Genomic DNA, 16,925 nt, shown 5'->3' with positions numbered 1-16,925 from the left:
CATTTTTTTCCTCATCTAGTAGTCTAAGTTGAATGAGAATCCTCCTCACACAAATTAATAATGCTGCAATTAAGGATTTTGGTGTTCGACCATCCAAATTTTCTCAATGGTAGCATGCTTAATAAACAAGTGCAATTTCGTTTTGTTTTAGTTTTCACATTGATGCATTGAGTTACGATTCTTTTCATCAAAGTTCTTGTCTACTCTAGGGAGAATTACCACTTTCAATTTGTTATTTCTTATTAATTGGAGGGGGAAGGTTCAGTTTCTCTCATCCAAGCCTCCACTACTATTATTTCTATCTAGACTCTTTTGTCCTCCTTCAGGCACATTCAGTTCTTTTTGAGAGAGATTATATGCTCCACTAATAAAAATAACTCTATAGGGAGGTGCTTTTCTTTGGGTAGAAACATGTAGGAGGCTATGAGGTTTGCAGTTGTAACCTTTTGCTTGATACACTTAGCCCAATTGGGCACCCTTTGTCATGGTGGGAACCTATAGTTATATACTCCCCAATTCAAGAACATTTATTTTTGTATTTTATTTAGTTATTGTATTTTGCACACAAAACAAGAGTTGGATGGGTGAATTCTTTTGGTATTAATATAGTCAGTATTTTAGCATCTGAATTTTTTCTTTTGGGGCATACTTTTAGGCTCTCTTAGTTTATCCTCTATGACACTTTGAAGCACTATGTTTATTTTTATGTTTCTAGCCATAACTCTAACACCCTCTTCCCACATATACCCAAGCAACTGACTAGCTGGGGTAAACATGCGACGAGAGGCAACTACGATAGTATTCAACCTCATAAGTCGCGTTAAGGAAGTGGAACCGATAGAAACACACCATACAAACATTCAACATCAACTACAGGACCCTCAGGAACTAATCCAATAATTTAGACAACTTTCCCTTGGGTCCCACTGAACTTTTGGACAACTTAAGCCTAAGTCACTCTCATGCTATACATCAGGGGAATTTTTAGGCCTAAAATGGGCCTCCTAAGGAAATTATAAAATAATAGTGGAAATAATAAAATAATATTAGATTACATCATCAAATTTTGGAGGGAAAAATGAAAAAACTATTTTTTCAACTCGTATTTTAAAATTATCCCCCAATGGGTTTACTCCAATTTCGAGCAGAAAGACTTGTTGGATGCACAATTTGATTCCTCATCCAAGGAGTACCTATGTTTCATACTTTTGATGGACACTAGTACATGTAAAATGAGAAATACATGAAAAAGATGATTGCAATCATGTTCTTTCATGTATTTCTCATTTTTTATGTAGCGGAGTCCATCAAAAGTATGCAACATGGGTACTCCTTGGATGATGAATTGAATTTTTCATCCAACGAGTACTCCCGCTCAAGATTTGATTAAAAACTTATGGAGATAAGTTGAAAATATGAGCTGAAAAAGTAGTTTTATTATTTTATTATTTTTTAATAGACTTTTTTACTCCAAAAGTGGTGAATCATCCCCTATGGTTGACATCATCATCTTGAATCCTATTGGTTCTTATAAAGTTTATTTTGGTTGTACACTTTTCTTATGAGGCCCATTTTACACCTCAAAAATCCCCTAATGAGGCATGACAGCGAACAAAAACACAAAGTCGCTCTCATAGGCTTGCGTGTCAGTGACTAGAGACTAAATGTTTCAATGCTATGCCAGCAACTCTGGAATTTGAGCCAACTTTTCAGGCCCAGAGACCAATTCACTGCACATAATTGAACTATCTCTTCAGATCAATAAAAATAACATGGAAATGAAAGTACTAAAGAAAATGCGTGTTCAAAACCTTAACTGGACCCCTACTAGCCATGCCAGGAATTTCGTCAAACATATCACGAATATGTAATCTACACTGAGGCTCGACTAAAATTCTCCACCTGGTTCCACCTAAAATATAAACCAGTCAATCACATGATGAACATCTTTAACATACTTCTTAAGAAATGATACATGGAAAAAATCATGTACTTTCACTGTGTCAGAAGTAGTGCAAGTCGATATTCTGCTGGCTCAATCCTCTCAATAATGTTGAAGGGTCCACAAAACTGTGGTGCCATATTGACACATGATCCAATCTGAAAGGATCTCTTCTTTAGTTTGATGCATAAGTACACTTGTCCGCTACCCTGGAACTCCTTGAACAACCTGTTTATGTCTTCATAGATTTTCTTCCTATCCTCTACTGCCTTTAGATTCTTCTCAATCCCCTAAATTTCTTGTTCCATGTCTGCCAACATATCTGGTCCAATCAACACCCTGTTAACTAGATCATTCCAACTTATGGGATTATTGCAACTTCATCCATACAATGCCTTAGAAGGACTCATCCTCAAAGATTCTTGATACCCATTGTTGTACGCGAACTCTGCCAGTGGAAGATACCCTTCCCAATTTTGCTTCTGATGCATTACGTACATCCCCAACATGTCCTCCAATATCCTGTTGACCCTCTTTGTTTCTCCATCTGTCTGCGGATGATAAGTTGTACTTAAGGACAATTATGTTCCCAAACCTACAAATAACTCCTCCCAAAACATGGAAGTGAACTTGGCATCCCTGTCTCACACAATCGTCTTTGGAACACCATGCAATCTAACCACATCTCGGATGAATACCTATGCTACATTGCTAGTCGAAAATGTAAATTTCACCAGAACGAAATCTGCAACTTTTGTCAACCTGTCCACAATAACGATTATGGAATCATGTTGTCTCACTGTCTTCGACAAACCTGTAATGAAGCCCATGGAAATTACTTCCAATTTCCACTCTAGGATTGCGATTGGCTGTAGCAGTCCACCTGGATGCTTACATTCCGCTTTCACTCGCTAACAATCAAAACATCTAGCCACGAACTCTGCTACATCCCCCTTCAAATTCAACCAATATTAAAATATCTTCACTTCTATCAGTGTCTTATGATAACCTGGTTGACCTGAATAAGGTTTCACATGAAACTCTCTCAAGATCATATTCTTGAGCTCATTGTTATTCGACACTATATCCTATCTCTGAATCTAACCAATCCATCTACTCTAAGACAATAATCCATATCTTGTGCACTTGCACCTGTACCTATACCTGTATCTATACTTGCACCCTGTTGCAACCTATGCACAATATCCATATACCTGACATCCTATTAACCTGCCTGCAAGATACTATCCTGCAAGTTTGTCCCATAGGAGCGCATCGCTGCCAAGTGATTTACCTGTACCTATCTGGTGAGAGCATCTTCCACCCTATTCTCTTTACCTTTGATGTACTTGATCTCGAAATCAAACTCACTAATTTTTTCTAACCATCTGACCTGCCTGATGTTCACATTTGGTTGGTCAAACAAATACCCCATCCCAATGTGACCACTCATAAGTACAAACCTCCTGCCAAGAAGATAGTTCCTCCACATCTTCAATGCATGTATAATCGCTGCCAACTCAAGATCAACTGTCGGGTAGTTATGCTTGTGCTATAACATACCACGTGTCCATCCTGCATAAGGACTCCACCAAGCCCTCTCTTACAAGCATATGTGCACACCACAAACTCTATGTCTGGATCTACAATATTTAGCACTGGTGCATGTGTCAATAACTACTTGAGTTGCTCAAAACTAGCCTCACACTCCTCTCCCCATTCAAAATTCTTACCTTTCCTCTGCAATGATGTGATAGGATAAGTAATCTGTGAGAAGTTCCTGATGGACCTCCTATAGTAGCCTTCCAAATCCATGAAATATATCACCTCATCCACATTCTTAGGAGTTACCCACTCCATGATGGATCTTATCTTTTCTGGATCTACTGCAATGCCCTCTTTGGAGACAACATGCCCCAAGTAATGTACCTCAGTTTCAAAGAAACTACACTTGCTGAGCTTAGCATATAACTGATTCTCTTTCAACAACCTCAATGCTTCTATTGAATGCTCGATATTCTCTTCCTCCATTTTAGAATATACTAGTATATCATCAATGAAAAATAAAAAAATTATACAAATAAGGACGCAACACACTATCCATCAAAAACATAATTGTAGATGGAGTGTTAGTTAATCGAAATGGAACAACAACAAACTCATAATGTCCATACCTGGTCTAAAATTTGGTCTTGTAAATGTCCTCCTATTTGATGCGTACCTGATGGTATCTGAATCTCATTTCAATCTTCGAGAACAATACTTCTCCCTTCACCTGATCAAACAAGATATTTATCCTCGAAAAAGTGTGCTTGTTCTTGATGGTCACTTTGTTCAACTGCCTATAGTTATTGCATAATATGAGAGTATCATATTTCTTCTTCACAAACAATACTGGTGCACCCCATGGTGATGCACTTGGCCTAATGTGACCCTTGTCAAACATTTCCTTCAACTACAACTTTAACTCAAGCAACTTAGGTTTTCTCATCATGTAAGGTGCTTTTGATTTTGGAGACTTGGAATTTCCCCTAGCACTAACACAATAGAAAATTCTACCTCCCTATGAGGTGGTAACTCTGTAATGTCCTCAAGACATACATCCTTGAACTACTATAAAAATGGGTACCTTTTCAACACATCTGTATCCTCAACTTCCATACCCTTATCACTAAAAATGTGCACTGTAAATAACTTACACCGTTTCCTGTGACTACACTTTGCTTGCATAATTGTCACTATCCTAACTGATGTAGCTTTCTTCTTACCCTATAAAACCCTTAGTTCTCCATTATCATCAACACACTCAATGGATTTGTCATAATAGTCTACCTTGGTTCTATGAAGATACAACTTTTTCATGCCCAACAACATGTTCTATGAACCCAACAATAATACATTAAAGTGTGTTATAATAGGAATACCATTCAAATCAAATGCACAAGCTCTTACCCAATGATGAACTATCTTCTTTGTACATGTATCCAACTACACTAACCAAGACTTTGCATGAAATTCCTTACTCAAACCACACTTATCCACCAAGTCAGGACTAACATAGTTATAATTAGATCTAGGGTCAATCAAAATAGAATTAACTTGATCACAAAGATTATTGCCCATCTCAATGATATATGACTGATGATCTTCCAGCTTTTTATCTAATGTTGCATAGATACGTGGAATACTTTGACCAATGTCTCCAACAGTTTATGCCTCCCGCGCAATGTATATATTAGGCCTACCACTCTAGTATTGTGGACAATCCATCCTATGATGATCTCCTCCACAAGTCCAACATTGCATGGGCTCCTTATTCTGCTACTAATATATGTGTCCATATCCTCTATCTGATGCATTCAACCTTTTAAGTGGTGCAACATTTTCCATGTTACCTGAATCTTGTAATCTTACTCACTTTTGTCCCATTTTCCTTTATTCTTTGCATTACCTCTCCAATCTAGCTTAGTCTCAGTCCCACGCTTCAATTGTTCATAGCAATATTTCAACTTTGAAATGACCTCTTCTAATGATCTAGGTTCATCGAACTCAATCTTATCTTTAAATTCCATTGGTAACCCACTCGTGAATCTCTGAATCTTGGCCTTCTCATCCTTGAGGTAAGGCACAGACCCCAACAACTCTAAGAACATGTTAGTGTACTCATCATCTGTCATGGATTCTGTCTTGAGCTCATAAAATTATTTCGCTTTGCCATCAAAGTATATTTCTGACAAATACATCTTCTTGAGTAGCCGCTCAAACTCATTCCAAGAGAAATCTTCCTCACGTATACCTCCCACGTTCTTCACATCTTCCCACCAGATTTCATATTTACCTTTGAGACTAAGTGTAGCCACTCTAGCCTTCATGTTCTCTAAATAGTCATGCAACCTGAAGAACTTCTTCATGCCTAACAACCATGCCTCTGCATCTTCCGATTTATTTACCTCTCCATAAAAAGTAGGTGGCTTTTATTTCTTAAACTCATCTCGAAAATACCTCTAATCACTCCTCCTATAAGGATGATAATGATATCAATCATCATGCCTATCAGAACCAAAACTAGAATGGTATGTGTGACTATCCCTTCTCCTATCCGCAGTGTCCAATATTTTTCCATCTTTGACCGTGTCATCACTATCTAGCCTGTGACCACGATGCGACCTACCGTCATATGCCCCATTAGCTTAGTCTTCCTACTCATAGCTGATCTAACATGGCCCCTGTCGCTGCAAATCTTACAAGCTCTGAAGTATGACTGCATTTACCTCTGCTAGCTTTTCATGTGCCTGTATGATTCTGTCATTATCTGCCTTACAACTCATTATTTCTTCCTTCAAGCTCCTCAATGTGTCTGTCAAATCAGAAGACTTCCCCACACCATGTTTCTCATATGATTCATACAGATATCGTACGTAGTCTACCATCTTGCTAGCCATTTGATCTCTTTCCTGCAATGCATATTGTGTCAAATAAACCAATGGATAACAAACCAACATATCTTAGTATAATCGAGGAGGATACCTTGTCTGAAACACCAAAAAATCAGTGTGATACATGTATAACATAATCATGATAGCATATATAACTTAACATATAAGCATATGACCATGCAAACGACATTCTAGCTAGAGTCCATTCATCAACGCATGACCTCAACAATAACACATACCACAACCTCATGCATGGAAACAACCACTACATCACTATACACTTAACCAAATGCAAACATGAACATACATAAGAAATATGTGACCAACGACCCATATGCCTAACCACATACGGTCAAGCATGAGTTAATGATACTCGAAACGAAACCTGCAAGAATGATACATGCAACCAAGCATACAAGAATGTAACCATGCAATATTGTAACCAAACTGACTACAACGATGTGTATAAGCAACATATAATGACATGTCACTAGTCATACACTCATGATGCTACTTTCTACATTGACCACCTAAACTTTCACATGACGACATTACTACAACCATGATCAACATCATGCAAATGAAACAAGCACATGGAATGAAAGTGTGAGAGACACACATGCAACTGACATGCTTGCATGACCAATACATATCCCATCCAGTCAGAGGGGTGAACTATGCTCTGATACCACTTTGTAACACACTCCTCCCACATCTACCCAAGAAACCGTCCAACCGGGGTAAACATGCGATGAGAGGCCACTATGACATGATTCGACCTCCTAAGTCATGTTAAGGAAGTGTAACCAATGGAAACATGTCATAGAGACATTCAACATCAACTACAGGACCCTCAAAAACTGATCCAATACTTTAGACATATTGCCCTTTGGTTCCACTAAACTTTTGGACAACTTAAGCCTTAGTCACTCTCATGCTATAGGCATGACAACAACCAAAAACCCAAAGTCTCTCTCACAGGCCTACTTGCCAGCGACCAGGGACTCAATTTTTCAGTGCTATGCTAGTGACTTTGGGATTCGAGCCATGTTTTCAAGCCCAGAGGCCAGGTCACTGCCCATAACTGAACCATCTCTTCAGATCATTAAAATAACATGGATATGACAATACTAAAGAAAATACTTGTTCAAGGCTTTGAATGGGTCCCTATTAGCCGTGACAGGCATTTCTTCAAACATATCACAAATATGTTATCTACAACTGTAAATAATAGTTTTGAGAATAAGGGTCTCATACTTATCTGAGAATCACTAAGAACCAATCATGGCTCAACACATAAACTGCCATTACATCCACTAGGTCATAGATACATTAATCATTAAATTACAAGTAAAACATGATGAAATCCACACATAGCTACTGTCATAAAACACATACATAACCAGCATAATGGCAACACAAATACTCATGAAAGTATAACCATATAGACCACATATAATCCATCAAACTTCTCATAGAAATACAAGGATAAATAACCTTTCATTAATGATGCAAAATCTAAACCTAGGATGGGACTTCCATGTTCCACCCGACGATAGAATGGATGAGCCAAATATCTCTTCAACCATTCACTCCATGCCATATTCCAAGCATGAATTTGGGCTCTCATATAACACATCAATAAAAAACCATCCAGGGCTTCCATAGGCCATCCACCTCAACACATCAAACAATAATTCCACCTCATGGTTCAACATCATCAAAACCATCATCAGATCGATCTTTATCCAAACCATCTAGGGCTCCAGAGAATTTGTCCAATCAAGGCTCCGGTACTAGTAACGCAACCCACAACTTTTACCGAGCTTCCGATTGTTTGTGCAACCAAGGCTACAAGACTAGTAACTCCACCCACCAAGGGTTCTAGAGTGTTTATCCAACGAAGGCTATGAGACTAGTCACTCAACCCAAGTTATTCTAGAGATCCAGACCATTTATCCAACCAAGGCTACGAGACTAATAATTTAACCCAAGCTAAGGAAACATTAGAACCAACTAAAACACAACAATGAAAAATGTACCCATAATCACCATGACTATCCAAGAAATGGCAAGGCTAGGTAATCCATTGTCAATCCAGCCATCCTCCATTCCAATGATAGATAACAACCAACAAACCGCATGTATATTCCATGCATGCCAAATCTGGTGAAGGAAACATACATGCAACTTAGTATCTACAAGAAAATATGATGTATTTGTTGATCCCGATTCCCTCCTGCACTTTCGTTCTTTTCTTTTGCCTTCTTTCTACAAGGATCCAAGTGTGCCACACCCTCCTAGAGTGCTCCAAGAAATCTCTAAGTCTCCAAGAGTAAGTGAGAGAGAGAATAATGAGAGAGAGCTCCAACACTGAACTGACCAAAAGGTTACCAACTGATCCTTAGAATCCTTTTTATGAATGAGGCCTCTATTTTCTTCATTTTCCTCCTCAAATGCAACTCGTGACCCTTCACCTCTCTTTTTTCCTAATTTCCATTATTTTCATTACTAAATAAATGTGCCAAAACTCCATTTTGACTTTCCAAAGCCTTATCCATTGCCTTTTGCAATTTATTTAGCCATAAACAATCACAAGTGATCCCCATCACTAGGAGTTTGCTAAACATTCAACTTGGAATAAGTTTCCCATCATCCGTGGTTATTATTTTTCCTTTATTACTTTTATTACATGGAATTTTCACCAAGACTATTACAAAACCCTCCCCCTTGGGAGAACACCATCCTTAGTGTTCAACTACACCTATAGCTAAAAAATTGTTGTAAGAAAAATATATTGTTGATGGAGCTTTATAACTTAGCTTGATGCGGTATTTACAATGGTCAACCTGCTGAAAAGAAAACCATCATGAAAACATAACAACATAACATCATAATGACATGACAACCATATTGCTTATTGGATCTTTATAATGTAACTCATGGTAGTATTTACATCCATATACAAATGTATATATAAAAAACATCACCAAACATATATCAAAACATATACCAAAGCATATACCAAAATCACACCAAAACACCAAGCTAAAACTTCTTTTCCTCAACCGACAAACAAGGAGGAATACATAGCCTGCATCTGATCCACCATCTCCCATGTAGCTTCCTTGGGCCCAAAGTGCTTCGATTTCACTTTAACTTTCTTGATTTGTCGATTCCAAAGCATGAGCACCTTTTTCTACAAATATACACTGAGGCTCCGACTAGAATTCTCCGTCTAGTTCCACCTGTAATACAAACCAATCAATCACATGATCAACGTCTTTAACATACTTCTTAATAAATGATACATGGAAAACATCATGGGCTTTCACTGTAAGAGGTAGTGCAATTCGATAGGCTACTGGCCCAACGCTCTCAATAATGTTGAAGGGTCCACAAAACTATGGTGCCACCTTGGCACATGATCCAATCCGCAAGGATCTCTTCTTCATCTTTATTTGAAAGTACACTTATTCCCCAACATGGAACTCCTTGAACAACCTGTTTTTTTATGCATAACTTTTCTACCTATCTTGTGGTGCCTTTAGATTCTTCTTGATCACCTGCATTTCTTGTTCCATGTCTGCCAACATATATGGTCCAATCAACATCCTATTAACCTAATGTCTCCAACTGATGGGAGTGTTGTAACTCCATCCATACAGTGCCTCAAAAGGACTCATCCTCAAAGATTCATGATACCCATTTTTGTACTCAAAATATGCCAGTGGAAGATACTCTTCCCACTTTCACTGCTGATGCGTCATGTACATCCTCAACATTTCCTCCAATATCTTGTTAACCCTCTTTGTATGTCCATTTTTTTGTGGATGAGAAGCCATACTGAAGGCCAACTCTCTGCCCAAAACTGTAAATAACTCCATCCAAAACTTGGAAGTGAACTTTGTATCCCTATCTGACAGAATCTTCATTAGAACACCATTCAATCTAGCCACATCTCGCATGAATACCTGTGCTACATCACTCACTGAAAATGTAGACTTCACTGGAATGAAATCTGCAACTTTCATCAACCTGTCCACAATAAACATGATGGAATCATGTTGTATCAATGTCTTTGGTAAAATTGTAATGAAGTTAATGGAAATGACTTCCCATTTCCACTATGGGATCATGATCAGTTGGAGTAGTGCACTTGGATGCTTACATTCTGCTTTCATTTGCTAACAATCAAAACATCTAGCCATGAACTCTGGTACATCCATCTTCAAATTTGGCCAATAGTAAAATTGCTTCACTTCTGTTAGTGTCTTCTGATAACCTGGGTGACCCAAATAAGGTTTCACATTAAACTCTATCAAGATCATCTTCTTGAGCTCACTGTTATCTAGCACATATATCCTATCTTTGAATCTAACCAATCCATTTGTTGTAAGAAAATAGTCCATATCCTGTCTATCGGCTCATGTACTTGTCCGTGTACTACTACCTGTATCTACACCATGCTGCAACTTGTGCACAATCTCCATATACCTGAGATCCTACTCACCTACTTGCAAGATCTTATCCTGTAAATATGTCTCATAGGAGCTCATAACTTCCAAGTGATTTACCTGTACTCGTCTACTGAGAGCATCTTCTGCCCTGTTCTCTTTACGTTTGATGTACCTGATCTTGAAATCAAACTCCCTGATCATGGCCAACCATATAGCCTGCCTAGCATTTAGATTCGGCTGGTCAAACAAATACCTCAACCCAATGTGTTCACTCATAAGTACAAACCTCCTTCCAAGAAGATAGTTCCTCGACGTCTTCAGTGCATGTATAAATGTTGCCAAGTCAAGATCATGTGTCAGTTAGTTATGCTCATGCAGTAGCATACCACCTGTCCATCCTACATAAGGAATCTACCAAGCCCTCTCTTGCAAGCATCTTTGAATACTGAAAACCCTTTGTCTGGATCTGCAATCTTTAGCACTGGTGCATGTGTCAACAACTGCTTGAGCTGCTCAAAACTAGCCTCACATTCCTCTGCCCATTCAAACTTCTTACCTTTCCTCTGCAATGATGTAATATGATAAGAAATTTGTGAGAAGTTCCTGACGAGCCTCCTATAGTAGCCTGCCAAACCCATGAAAGATCTTACCTCATCTACATTCTTAGGAGTTACTCACTCGATGATGGCTCTTATCTTTTATGGATCTACTACAATTCCATCCTTATAGGCAACATGCCCCAAGTAGGGTACCTCAGTTTTAAAGAAACTACACTTGCTGACCTTAGCATACAACTCATGATCTCTCAACAACATCAATATTGTTGTTAAATGCTCGACATGCTCTTCCTTATTTTTACAATATACGAGTATATCATTAATGAATACAATAAAAAACTTAGCCAAATATGGATGCAACACACTATTCATTAAACACATAAATGTAGATGGAGGATTAGTTAAGACAAATGGAACAATAACAAACTCATAATGCCCATATTTGGTCTGGAATACGGTCTTCTAAATGCCCTCCTCTTTGATGCATACCTGATGGTATCCAAATCTTAGATCAATCTTCAAGAACATTGTTGCTCCCTTCAGCTGATCGAACAAGTCATCAATCCTCAACAAAGGGTATCTGTACTTGATGGTCACTTTTTTCAACTTCCTATAGTCAATGCATAATATGAGAGTACCATATTTCTTCTTCACAAACAATACTGGTGCACCCCATGGTGATACACTTGGCTTAATGTACCCCTTGTCCAACATTTCCTTCAACTGCAAATTTAACTCAATCAACTCAGATGTGCTCATTGTGTAAGGTGCTTTTGATGCTAGAGCTACCCCTAACACTAACTCAATAGAAATGTATACCTCCCTATGAGGTGGTAACTCTGTAATTTCCTCAAGAAATACATCCTTGAACTGTTGTCAAACTAGGTATCTGCTCAATGCATCTGCATCTTCAACTTATTTACCCTTATCACAAGAAATGTGCACTACAAATAACTTACACCCTTTCTTGTGACTATGATTTGCTTACATAGATGTCACCATCCTAATGGATGCAACTTTATTCTTACCTTGTAAAACTCATGGTTCTTCATTGTCATCAACACACTCAATGGATTTGTCATAACAATCTACCTTGCTTATATGAAGATACAACCAGTCCATGCCCAACAACATGATGTATGAACCCAACGGTAATGCATTCAAGTGTGTTGCGGTAGGCATACCATTCCAATCAAATGCGCAAGCTCTTACCCAATTATGAACTCTTTTCTTTGTACTTGTAGCCAACTACACTAACCAAGACTCTACATGCAATTCTTTACTCAAACCACACTTATCGACCAAGTTAGGACTAACATAGCTATAATTAGATCCAGGGTCAACAAGAATATAAATAACTTGATATCAAAGCTTACCATCCATCTCAATGATAATTTCTGATGATCTGCCTATTTGTTATCGAATGTTACATAGATATGAAGAACACTCTAACCAATGTCCCAAACAGTCTGTGCCTCCTACGCATTGTATATCTTAGGCCTAACACTATGGTACTATGGAAAATCCCTCCTGTGATGATCCCCTCCAAACGTCCAACATTTCATAGGCTCCTTATTCTTCTCCTCAGATCTGTGTCCTTGTCCTCTATCTAATGCATTGAAACTCTTAGGTGGTGCAACATTTTCCTTGTTACTTGAATCCTGTAATCTAACTCACTTCTTGTCCCATTTTCCTTTATTCTTTACATTACCTCTTCAATCTGGCTTATTCTCAGTCTTGCGCTTTGATTGTTCCTAGAAATGCTTCAGATTCTGGATGGCCTCTTCTAATGATCTAGGCTAATTGAACTCAATCCTATCTTTAAATTCCATCGGTAACCCGTCGATGAATCTATGAATACTTGTTTCTTGTCCTATCCATACTTTAAAAATCTTGCTCCTTTGACACCCCCCTCCCACCGAACCTCCCCACCAAGATATCCCAGCCATGGGTTAAAATTTGAGGCCCCATTAAAGAGAATAATATGCGCACATTGGTCTATTATACACTAGTGAAATTGTAAAGGAGACTAATGAAGTTACTAGATAGGTTTGGACTTGGATAGATGAAGAGGAGAAAATATTAGCTCAAATTGTGAGAAAAACTTATTCTATATGAACCAAATTTTATGGAGAAGAAATATTTAGGCATCGAGAATTAAGATTCTTAGACAAGAAAGCCTTTTCCTTAACAACAATTAAGTTGAGAGGGACGTTCTCATCTTGAAAGATAACCCAATTATGTGCAACCCAAAGCCTCTAGAAAACATACATAAGGGATAGAAGGACATGTTTAAACAAATACTTTCCTTAAAAGAGCCCAAGTAAGATGGATTCCAAGATCCATACATTTTCACCCAAGTAGAATACCACTTAATTATGTCAAGAAGCCCGTATAGACAAAGTGCTAGACAAATTGAGTTTGTTCACATTCCAAAAATAGGTGCTCCAAGGATTCATACAAATGAGACATAAAGAACATTAATAATGGTTTTGAGATCCCCATTTACTCAATTTTTCCATTGTAAGAAGATTTCCTTGGGCCAAAACTTAGTAGAAAATTTTAACCTTAGGAAAACCATCCAAGTGACAAAATTTGGCCCAAAGGCTTGCTTTGGGGATGAGATTGGACTAAAAACATTGATACTCATACCGTTTCTTAAAAAAAAGTGCAAGTATGGAAATTCAAAACCTCTCGAATCGTTTATTGCTAATGATCTAGGCACACTCCCTTTAAGGTTTCTAGCAAGTAAGAGAAGAAGACCTAAAAGGGGAGGAAGAATGCCGCAAAAATTTATCCAGGTTGTAAAAGGAATGAAATGAAAGGCATGAAAGGAAATGAAATACACATACATAGTGCAATATCACAAAGAGAACAATAATATAGTGAAAACCCAACTTCTATTGATAAATAAAATAATATAATAACATAGAACACAAATTGGCTAAAATGGTGGTAGTTGTCACAGAAAAGAGAGAGATGCAAACTACATGAATTCATAAAAATATATTACAAGAGACTGAAAGAATGGCCTTTTGACATAAAGAAATAAACATAGAGGTCCAAAACCATAACCCTAGAATATGAAGGGCTAGAAGGTTTGTAGGCCTCAAGTTAGTTATGTGGTACACCAACTTCTTAGGGACACAACGTTTGCATACAATGTTCATTTGGGTTCCATAATAGCCCTTTGGAAAGAACTACCCAAGGTTACAACTTTTGGCTAGGGCTAGGGATTTCTATAATATACCTTGGACTCTAAAATTGTTAGCTTGATCATGGCCAGTTTGTTGCTACAACAACAAAGAATGTAGTTGTCATAATCGATGCTCAAACTAGTATTTGCATATTTTATTTACAGAGACATAAAAATCTAGTCCAGTCATTGTGTTCGGCATGCAACCAAGGACTATGTTGCATTTGTAAGTTAGGATTATGTGAAATTTTCATCAGTGAACACTAGGGGGAGATGCACTCACTGTGAAAGAATCGACCCATAGCTTTCACAAGAAAGGACCAGTCAAGAACAAATAGCGTAAATTGGAGGAGTGATCAATTTTGCTCTTAAATATTATGGTTAAGGTGAAGTTTGGTGCTTGGGGAATGTGCAACACATCTCTGTCAATGGATATAATTGTAAATAGAGGTAAATTGATAAGTCTCTTATTCAAGCCTTGCATTGTTTGAAGCTTTCCTCAACTCGTCTGTAAAGTTATATTCAACAAAGAACTATAATGGACGTATATGGACATTCATGATAATCAATGGGCTTCGTTGAAGTTTTATGGAACTTATATTATTTTATGTTCTCAAAACAAAAAGCATAAAAGTGTATTTTGTTTGGAGGGATGAGGTGTGTTATTTTGACTTGTAATAATGGAGCAATAAGTGATTTTTTTTGGGAGACATAAGTGATCATAGATCTCTTTGGAGTGATAAGATGAAATTATTTTTGTAAATTTGGAGTGCTAAATGTCCATTTTTGGAGTGAGTCAATCAAGTCTATTTCACATTCAAGTCGTATTTAATAGTAGGTTGGAATTGAAAGTTTTTTTTTATAATAATCCAATGCAAAGTCAAGTTGAAATCAACCAAAGTTAAAAATTGGTTGTAATTAGGTGCATTCTCAGTTGAGCTCAACATCCTAGCTAGTCATTAAGTTAGACTTGATAGGGGGTCAAGTAAGTCAAGTGAGTCAATAAGTCAAGTCATTAAATTCATTGTAAAAATTCTCTTGGGTGCATTTTTGGTGGTATCAGACACCCTCATTCCATTGAAGCAAAATCAAGTGAGCGTGAGTCCAAGCATTCAATTGTTAACACAAATTCAAGTGAGTATGAAATTCACATAACGATCAAGAAAGCATCAAGCGAGTGAGTTCAAAAAATTAAGCAAGTTGAAGATCAAAGCGAACGTGATAATCAGTCAAGAAAGTACAAGAGAGCATGTCAAAGACCAACATGAGTAAAGGAGGAAAATGTCTTCAAAGTGGAAAATTAGAAATTAAAGAATTGAAAGAGTACAATAACGAATTACACAACACAATTGAAATGCTTAAGTGAAAATTACAACAAAATCAAAACTTAATGAATCAAATGACCAACACATTAAAAGAAACAAAATATTTTCAAATTGAGCTTGATATGAAAGAAAAAATCATTAATGCACTCCAGATTAAAGCAATTGAAAAGAAATATTTACTAGATTCACAATGTACATAGAAGATAGATGCAATTTGTGACTAAAAAACCTCATCCAAACATCAAATTAAAGTTGTGACAAAAATTTTATAATCCACCAGATTGATGCAAGTTGTGACCCAAATGATCTAATACATCATGTTTATGTAAATTGCGACATAAATGATCTCACCCAACCAGTTGTACTACTAAATGAAGAAGCTAGTAATACTAAAAATCTAATTGAACAGTTCTATGAAGCATGTGAAACCGATGAATTATTAATAGAAATGTTTGATGCTTAGTGTGATACAGATGATTTAATGAATCCAACATAAAATGTTAGCACCAGCGGCAGGTGTGAAGAAAAACATCAAAATGATCTTTTCAAGAAGGTGATCATACCTTGGGAATAAATTTCTTTCAACAAAGATCGACATGGCCTAGGATACAACAAAGAAAAAACTTTGTATGTTCTAGATTTCTCAAAACCAGTTCAGTTTGTAAGTGTAGGTTTTATAGAAAATGCTCATAATCTTGTTAAGTGTAACCATTGTAGGAGAAATGGTCATATGGAGAGAAAATGTTTCAACCTCCATCCTTGTCACCATTGTGGTAAGAAAAATCATCTATCTGAGAAATGTCGAATGAAAACTAAAGTGACAGTTCATTATGGGTGTCTAAAAAATTGGAAATGGAATCTGGAGTTAAAGAAGTTACATAAGTCTTACAATCTACTTAAGATAGAGGTAAAGTTTCCTAAGAAACTCTCCTACACCTTAAGTGGGGGAGTTCAATGATGATGATTGTCTCTCCTTTCAGCTTACAAAGGGAGGAAATGATAATGAAAT

The sequence above is a fragment of the Pinus tabuliformis genome, chromosome 4_2 (assembly GCF_031772625.1).
Source record: "Pinus tabuliformis cultivar Carrire ecotype Pingquan chromosome 4_2, CPIR1, whole genome shotgun sequence".
Classification (NCBI taxonomy): domain Eukaryota; kingdom Viridiplantae; phylum Streptophyta; class Pinopsida; order Pinales; family Pinaceae; genus Pinus; species Pinus tabuliformis.
This window is presented reverse-complemented; position numbering follows the sequence as displayed.